A 7,911-nucleotide genomic window follows, 5' to 3' on the forward strand; every position below is an offset into this window, starting at 1 on the left:
TGAGCACTCCAGAGTCAGTGGTGAGCCTTCTTGCATTTCGGAGGACTTTATTTTTTGTGTTTTTAGTTTTATGTTATTAGGATGTTGCGGGGTCTGTCCCAACATCCATCTCAGTATGTTAGAGGCTTCATAGACAGTCAGTCAGTTAGTATCGAGTCTCTCATCTATGTACATATGTAAATATTCTATTTTTGAGACTCGAGTTGCCTTTTTGGCAAGTTATGCATCAGTTGGTTGTTTTATAACCTTTCATTGCATTGAGTTGTGCTGTTAAGTTAAGTTTCCGCTGAGTTAAGAAAGCCAGGCCAAGGGTTCGCTTGGGGCCAGCAATGGTCTCCGAGTGCCGGTCCCACCCAAGGTGTAGGCTCGGGGCGTGACACTTTTATAAGTCATACCAGTGATCTCTTGAATCCTTTGCTTAGATTGAGAGTGTTCTTTGCTAGAAAGTGACACACTAGATTTCATCTTGTTAACCTCTTGTCCTGAAACTTTTTCGTAGTTGCCCAAAACTTTCATCATCAATGCCAGAGATCTTCTGCATCCACTAGAAAATAAGATAATGTCATCAGCAAATGCTACATGATTAATAATTCGGCCCCTTTTATTCATGCTAAATCCAATGAATTCAGGGTTATGATTAAGGTTGTTAAGTTTAAAAGAGAGAAATTCAGCACTAATAACAAACAAGGAAGGAGAGAGAGGGTCTCCTTGTCTGAGACCCCTATTGGATTGAAAAAAATCATACCTACTTCTATTAACTAGTAGGGAATACCAGTTACTGGAGATATGCCTAAAAATTAAGTCAATCTATAATTCACAGAACCCCATCCTTCTCATGAGAATGCACAGATAAGGCCAAGAGAGTCTATCATAAGCTTTAGCCATGTCTAATTTAAGAACAACATTGCCTTCCACATTAGTAGAACCTATGTCCTGAATAATTTCTTGAGCAAGAAGAATGTTCTCAGTAATAGATCTACCCTTGATGAAACCACTTTGATTATTACTAATCAAAAGTGGAAGCACCTTACTAAGTCTGGAATTCAGAACTTTAGAGAAAATTTTACTGATTACATTACAAAGGCTAATAGGCCTCATATCAGAAAATTGTTGAGGGTGATTAATTTTGGGGATCATGGCAATGTTAGTATGAGTAAACCACTTAGGAAGACTAACACCACAAAAGAAAAATTGCAAAGCTTTAGTAACCTCAGGGGCTACCACTCCCCAACAAGTCTGAAAAAACTTAGTTGTGAATCCATCAGGCCCAGGGGCACTGTCAGGATCCATGGTCATCAAGTTGCTTCTGATTTCTTCCTCCGTCGAAAATGTTGTCAATGCATGGTTGATATCATCTGTGATAGTAATGTTGATACCCTCCAAGGCTTGGAAGTCATTATAGTCAGGGACCTGGCCAAATATTCCTTTAAAGTACTTAACTCCTGCTTTGGCCACATTAGCATTACTAGCTTTTGTCTTGTTGAGTGTAGTTCTTGTAGTTGAAGACTTGTCAGACTGCATAGTTTGATCCAAGTTTATGATCTCCTTTTCCAGTCTCTTGGAAACCTCAAAAAAATCTCCATATGTAGCTTTGGACCAGGTGTTGAGATGAGTAGCAGTTTTTTTAGGTTTTGATGAAGTACCCACATTGGATTTCCATGATATTCGATGTTCCATATTCCTTGAACTGTATCGAGGAATTGAGGGTGTTCTGTCCAAGTATTAAGGAATCTAAAGTATCTCTTAAACTCTTCTTCCTCACTAGAGAGTTGGATCACCAAAGGTGCATGATCAGAATAGGTTCTAGCCAGGTGAGACACTGTTGTTTTGGAGAAGTGATCAAACCATTCTGAATTATGTAACATTTTGTCCAACCTTTTCCAGATAGTGCTCGGAGCATCCCTGTTATTACACCACGTAAATATGTTCCCCGCAAAACCAGCATCTTGGACACCAGCATCTTCCATAAAGTTTAAGAATTCAAAACTCTTCTCCCATTTGTATGGGGTTCCTCCTAGTTTTTCCTCGACCTCAGCAATTACATTGAAATCCCTTACAATGCTCCAGGGACCTTGGATATTGTTTGAGATGGAAACCAAGTTCTCCCATAAGTCTCTTCTCATGTTAGTCCTGCATTTGGCATACACCAAGGATATATGAAAGTTAGTTCCTGAAGTTGTATGATTAGCATAACATGTAACATGTTGCTCAGTATCATGAATAATTGTGATATTGATATCGTTTGTCCACAAAAGCCAAATTTTGTTATTAACATTTGCATAAGAACCCTGCATGTCTAGCATCCTCATATAGTATTCTATCTGATCTGCTTTGACGAAGGGCTCTTGTAGGCTAATGAAAGAACTGTTAAATTGGTTTTTCATATTCTTAAGCCTTTCAAATGCACTTAGGGTCCTAACACTCCTAATATTCCATGAGATGATATTAATCATTAAAAACTATTAGGTATGGAACTAAGCATATTATTTTGAGAAGAATTATTACATTCCACCATGGAACAGTCCTTATCAGCTAAAGAAGTTCCTTCAGTGGCTAGTGTGATATGAATCGAATAAAGATTATTCTCGTTTGTAATGGTTTCCTTAGAGTTATTAATAACTCCCTAATTTTCTCCATTGACTTTGTTGAATTCACTCTCAGGAGTTTGATCTGGAATATCATGGAAGTGGTCTTCCTCCATTTCCTCCTCTAAGACTGATTCATAGTGGTTGTATTCGTCTTCCATTTTGGCGTCTATACCTGGGTTGTTGTTCTCCTTTGGCTCTTGAACCTATTTTTTTCCTCGATCTACCGGGGGCTAAGTTTTCTACAGCTTCCAAAATTAACCTGGTTTTTTAGTGTGGAGTGTCTCTTCAACCATGTTGTTATTCTTTTTCTCCTTGTTGTCGTGAACCGTGAGGACTTTTGTTGTTGTCCCCTTCGTTGTGCATCCTTTTCCTCCCCTTCTTCCTTATCTCCTTTTTTACTTCTTGTTCATTTTTCATAGGGGGGGTTAAAGGTCTCAACCACTTTCTTTTGTATTCTAGCCTTTCTAATTGCAGCCTGGTTAGCATTCTCCTGTATCCATCTTGGTGTGGCGGTGACTTTCCTCTTGCCTCTTTTTGAGCTTATGTTTTTAATGTTAGGCTTTTCCTGAGCTGTGAAGGTGATGCCAAACAAGTTGGAGGTTTCACTTGGTCTGTCTTCTGCCTTGTTTCCCACTTCCTTTGCTGTAAAGGTAAATTGATTCTCAGTTTCGATGGTCTTTTGATTACCCTGACCATTTTTTCCCTGAAATTTGATTTTTCCTTTCCCTTTAGACACTGTCGTCCATCCTTCATCCTCTTCCGAACTTCTACTTTTAACTTCACTTCCACTTATTTTGTCCCATTTGATTGTTGAGCTTTCATTCCTTCCTTTATGCATACCATTAGAGTTCTTTGACGCCTCATTCAGGTCTTTTACTTTCTTTTGTTGCTGCATTTGTGTCTCGTTTGTACTGTTTTTGTTATCACTTCCTCTGAGTTCAGGATGTAAAATCCTGCAGTTCTCGTCACTGTGACCCTGAGCTTTACAATTAAAGCAGTACTCCGGCACATTTTCATACTCCACCCTTTGATTAGTAGACTCTAGCTCTCCATCTTCATTCTTGACCACAATTTGGATTTCCGAGATCTGAGCCTTAGTGATGTCAATCTCCACTTTAATTTTTGTCGTAGTTGGTTTAGTTTTTGAAAGGGTTGCTTTATCCGCAATGATTGGAACTCCAATAGGAGGCACAATTCTACAGAGTGCATCCCATTCAAAAAATGCCATCTCAGATCTGTAAGATTGATCCAGACTAGAGCTAAGGTGGTATCAGCCTCGGGCCTAAAATCAGACTTCCATTTTAGCAGTTTCATTTGCGTATTGCAGAGGGTAAGGAAGTTCCTACCATACACATTTCTATGATCTTCCTCTAAATCAAAATCCAAAAAGATATGGTGCGTATTGTAGGCTCCTATCTTGACAGATCCTTTTAGAAGAATAGACGTCTTAAACTCGTCCCTAATTTTCTCAATCGAGGGGTGAATTTTTGTGAACTTACCTATGAGGGTGAGCTTGCAGGTTTCAGCTAACATATCATTTTCTTCCTTAGAGAAGGAGACGACTAGTTTTCCTTCTTTCAAGTCATAGGGCCGATGTGGAAGTCGTATCTTCCTCCTTGCACCATTTCCTCCTAAAGCTGCTGCAAAATTTAGAGGCGGGCCTGTTTTGCTGCTCTGGCTGTTAGGAGTTGGGGTGATTTTAAGATTATTCAATGGAGGAAAATCCATTTGTTGTTGGCTTTGTGAGTCTAGATTGTTTCGCTTCGCAACCTGGATTGTTCTGTGAGTTTCCATGGAGAGCTCCGATGACAGGAGCTCCAAGGTTCGACCGTCAACGGTCATAATGTTACCATTGGTGAGCAGGTTTTAGAGAGAAGTTAGAGTTCAATGGACAAATAATAAAACTAATACCTGGACTTTCAGAGCCACTTAAATTGAGACTAAGAGAATATTTTTTCATTTCCTTTTATTCCTTATGATATGGAATTTCGGAGTTGACAATTTGAATTTAGTTTGTTTATTTTCTTAAAATTTGTGCTAGGTCAAAATCAGACAATCAAGTTGACAGAGAGAGTACATAAATAAAAATAATTTGATCATTAATGAATTGTATATACATGCCTGATTGAATGGACTTTTTCTGAATTTTTGTTTGTTCTCTTTCATGAAGCAATGGCTTCCAAAGATGAACTTCACGAAAATGAGGTAGTCAAAAAACCCTCAAAAATTGTCAGAGGAAAAAAAAGCAACTTAATGGGCGAACGTTCTGTTGTCTTGCCACGTGTTGTACGTATTTACATAATGGACAATGACGCCACAAACTCGTCCAGTGATGAGGAGGAAAATTTTCAAGGAGAGAAGTCCAAACGACATAAAAGGATTTGTAAAGAAATTATCATTAGAAATGGAAAAACCAAGGTCACTTCAAAGATGGTATCGTCCAAAGAGAAAAAAGATACAACACTTCTCCAAGAAAATGCAAAGAAGTACAGGGGAGTTAGACTACGAAAATGGGAAAGATGGGTTGCAGAGATTCGAGATGTAAGAACGAATAAACGATGTTGGTTGGGAAGTTTTGACACTGCGCTTGAAGCTTCTTTGGCTTATGACAAGGCAACCATTGAAATAAAAGGTGCTAATGCTGTGACAAACATTATCGAGACACCATCGAAGGAAAGCAACACCATCCACCAATAAGAAAGACAAAAGGCATGAAGATCCATGTATGTTTAGTTACTTTATTGGTTCAACTTTTCATACGTTTATCCATTTCACCTTTGAAATTATGAGTTCAAAAGTTGAACGTTTAGTAGTTGAAAGACATGAATGTAAATAAGAAGGCTTCGTTAGGGGTAGAGTCTGGGGTCTAGCCCCATATGTTCTTCCCCTTATTGGTAGAAGTATTTAGTAATCACATATAATTTTTACTATTTGTTGCTTCATTTTTCTTGGTATCTTAATATTTTACTGCCATTCTTTTTCTTATAGAAATTTCGGTTTCCTAATAACTTCTCTTTTGAGCTGATGGTCATTGGAAATAATCTTTCTTCACAAAATGAAAGAATGGTTAGTGTATATTTTATTACCTTCTCCATACTCTATTTGTGGAATTATACTATATATATATATATATATATATTATTGTTGTTGTTGAACTAATTAATTGGAGGAACATGAATAGCTATGATTTTATGTATTGATGAAGCGGAGTTGTTTTTGTTGTATTCCTTGTAAAATATTTGCTAAAAGAACATTATCTTAAAAATGCTACTTTTCTAGATAAATCTTGGGTTAGAAAAAAGTTTAGACAATATATTTTTGATGTAGCAGAAATGTTCAATATAGTTTAACATATATCGTAAAATAAGTAATTGGAAGATATTTTAAAAAAAATAGTTCACTTGAAAATTTTCTGAAAAGCTAAATTATTTACATGAAGCTACTATTTCTTTGCTTCCTTAACATATTGTGAGGAGCTTGACATAAAAATTTGATCAGATTTATTTATTACGCTGTTTTATATCTCATAGATTTTTACTCATTTTCTTCATTAAATAGATTAGTCGTATGTTTAGGTCAATTTTGTACATTTCTCACTAAATGTAAATTCATTCTTAATATTGATTAAGGCGATACTATTTTTCTTTTAAATTAATAATAATCATGCTTTAGTTTCAAACATGATTAAGTAAATAGAGATGTCCTGATAAGACAAATATATATAAAATCACACGGTACACATTTTTGGGCTTGATTTTGGCGTGACAAAAGAAACAAATTCATGAGGTTGAATAGACCAAAGCATACTCTTATATTCACAATTCTTTGATAGATTTATGACTTCTTTTCTATTTAAAATATTAAAGGAGAGCCAGATAAAAGTGAATCTGGAATTTTATGTGAGATTATGTTTGTTATTTGTGACAAGTGACACAAAATAAACATACATATGTATCTTTAAATAAAAATCAAGTATGTAAAAATTTTCAGAGTTGAATAAAGATAGCTACTTATGGATAGATACATGTTGTTATATAAACAGATAAATATACGAAATGTGATTCTTAGAGTCGAGATTTTTTAATCTGTTAGATCAGTTTCCAATTCCCTCTAGATTTTTAAGAAGGATTAGGGTATATAAAATTACTCGTATTAATAAAATGATTAATGAATATTTTTATGCACATAATAAAGAAAGAATTTCTTATCATAAATGATTTAACACACTAGTGACGTTCTTTGTTGCTTTCTCTTATCGTAAAGCCATGGCATCCAAGAATCACAAAACCAGGCCATCAGAAAGCCCTCAAAATAAGATATTACTAGAAAATTAACCATTCTAGTCGAAAGAAGTTCTTTTGTCTTGCCCTATCCTATTAGATTTTACTAGTGGGGCTACAATCTAACGATCCCTTCTAATGAGAATAAAGGGAAGGTCAAATGGGAAAAAGTCAAAGCAATGTGAAAAGGCACGTCAAAAGAAAATCATTATTAAGAATGAAAATGTTGAGGTGATTTCAATGAAGAGTATGCTTTGGTCTATTCAACCTCATGAATTCTTTTGTCACGCCAAAATCAAGCTCAAAATGTGTACCGTGCGATTATATATATATTTGTCTTATCAGGACATCTCTATTTGCTCAACCATGTTTGAAACTAAAGCATGATTATTATTAATTTAAAAAGAAAAATAGTATCGCCTTAATCCATATTAAGAATGAATTTACATTTAGTTAGAAATGTACAAAATTGACCTAAACATACGACTAATCTATTTAATGAAAAAAATGAGTAAAAATCTATGTGATATAAAACAACATAATAAATAAATCTGATAAAATTTTATATGTCAAGTTCCTCACGATATGTTAAGGAAGCAAAGAAGTAGTAGCTTCATGTAAATAATTTAGCTTTTCAGAAAATTTTCAAGTGAACTATTTTTTAAAAAAAAACTTCCAATTACTTATTTTAGGATATATGGTAAATTATATTGAACATTTCTGTTACATCAATAATATATTGTCTAAACTTTTTTTTAACCCAAGATTTATCTAGAAAAGTAGCATTTTTAAGAGAATGTTCTTTTAACAAATATTTACAAGGAATACAACAAAAACAACTCTGGTTCATCAATACATAAATCATAGCTATTCATGTTTAATTTTGTTTTTAAAAAATATTTTCAACATTTTTATTTTTTCATCCCGATCCTTCGATCACCCACCCCCTCCCCCCAATAAAAAAAAATTGAGTTTGTTTTTAAAAATATTTTCAACTTCGAAATTTCAATTTTTCACCCTACCCTCGACCCCACCCACCTCCT

At 35.1% G+C, this 7,911-nt stretch overlaps 1 pseudogene; it reads left to right on the forward strand.

Moving 5' to 3' along the window:
- Positions 1-7,911, forward strand: part of LOC102582156 (uncharacterized) — a 38,109-nt pseudogene that overhangs the window by 26,249 nt on the left and 3,949 nt on the right.

This window comes from Solanum tuberosum, unplaced genomic scaffold (assembly GCF_000226075.1).
Source record: "Solanum tuberosum cultivar DM 1-3 516 R44 unplaced genomic scaffold, SolTub_3.0 scf00412, whole genome shotgun sequence".
Lineage (NCBI taxonomy): Eukaryota > Viridiplantae > Streptophyta > Magnoliopsida > Solanales > Solanaceae > Solanum > Solanum tuberosum.